This window comes from Stigmatopora argus, chromosome 1, assembly GCF_051989625.1.
Source record: "Stigmatopora argus isolate UIUO_Sarg chromosome 1, RoL_Sarg_1.0, whole genome shotgun sequence".
Classification (NCBI taxonomy): domain Eukaryota; kingdom Metazoa; phylum Chordata; class Actinopteri; order Syngnathiformes; family Syngnathidae; genus Stigmatopora; species Stigmatopora argus.
In genome coordinates this window covers 2,479,191-2,480,973 of record NC_135387.1, presented here as the reverse complement: position 1 = coordinate 2,480,973, position 1,783 = coordinate 2,479,191, and positions in this window count along the sequence as shown.

Below are 1,783 nucleotides of genomic sequence, written 5' to 3'. Positions count from 1 at the left end.
ATTTATAATTAGAATTATACCAATATTTATTACAATAATTTATACCAATTATTGTGGCATAAAGGCTCATTGAACTGTACTCATATATTGATCTTGGATTGAATCGAATTTTGCCAGACTGTAATATCTGTACATACTGTATCGTTTTTCAAAGAATTGATATTGACAAAAGATGTAAGCCCAAAATGTATGAAATGGAATAATGTCTACCCAGTTACAACGGCAGCAAAGGACAAGCCTAACTTTTCAACACATGTCGCGTTTAATCATTTTACCTGCTTAGCCCTCACAGGGCACGGACCGGCACTGGGAGCGATAAATGTGACGTGGTGTGCCCACGTCCTAAAACAGACTACACCCCTGATTCCACGTTCTGACCTATGGTGGTGGTGGGGTCAAAACAAATTATACGACTCCTGCCAAAATGACAGCAGGACTTTGGGCCTTGGTCTCACTGCTATTACCAGTGTCTGTTTTTCCATCTACAGTAGAGGAGATACAATTGGCTGCACAGAAATCCGGTATGATGGCGGGCCCCTCGCGACGGCGTCGCATGGAGAGAGGGTGATACATTGATGCGATTGGCATCCACGAGGATGAGTATAAGTTGGCTAATCAGATCGCAGCAGGTTGGGAGTATATTTTTCTTTTAATTACTCCAAACAAAAATGTTGATTGGATAAATTACCTGCATTACAATGTCCAAAAACTTGGAAATTATACTGAACAGGGATTTGTGGCGATAAAGGAACAACTGGCAGCCACTAGTCTGACGGCGTTCCAGGATCGTGCAGCGGTTGAAATGCTTCTTGAAGGAGCAGGGGGCGTATGCAACGTTTGAAAATGTTGCACTCAACAACACGCCCCCCACTGGGTCCCACACCAGGGCCAACGATGGCCTGCAGACCCTAAACCGCAAGATGAAAAAGCATCCTGGAGTAGAATAATGTCCGCTGACAGATTTGTGGCCTCACTAATAATGATTTGGCCTAATTTGTGGTAGCCTTTTTGCTACGATTTTGACATTATGTGGGTGTTGTATAATGCCCTGCTTAAGATCTTTGATGAGCCGACTTATAACCACTGCGATTGCCCCTACAAATTCCAGATTGCATGAATTATATCTCCTACTGAAGTGCTGACACTAACAGTGAATTCCAGGAGCATGGTAATTACGAGGATGGATTGGACGAAAATGATCTTATTTTCTGATTTTCAGACCTGCCGAACGAGTAGAGCCTAAGCGGGTAAAATTAAAACAGCCAACGGTGATATCCCTCTCATTTTGAATTTGTCATAAAATGAATAACAAACATATAGTAAAAGGAGGGAATGTTAGAATTATTATGGAATATTCTATATGTGTTGTAAGCATTTTTCAATAAGTAATAAGGCTATAAACCAATTCATGAACCATGGACACTTTTCCTCCACATCGGCTCCTCAAGGCCCCACAGCTCGAGGACACATTGTTTTCACACACGCTTTTCGGCAGAACACAACGGGACTGTTTTGACGGGACTCCAGCAGAAGATGGCGATAATCGCATTATTGTTTGAAAATACGGCTTTGCTTTGTTTACCTTGAAAGCATTCCTCACACTGTTGTTTTCTAACCAGCGAGGGTGTTATTGTACTGATTACATAACCATGTTTTTCGAGTGTCGCGATTAAATACAATGATTCAGTTACTGCAATTCAGAATGCACTGGGGGCTAAGACGACGCCACATTGCTTCTCCTTGCAAGTTCGCCGCAGAGTTTGTTGAAAGATGTTTTTCCTTT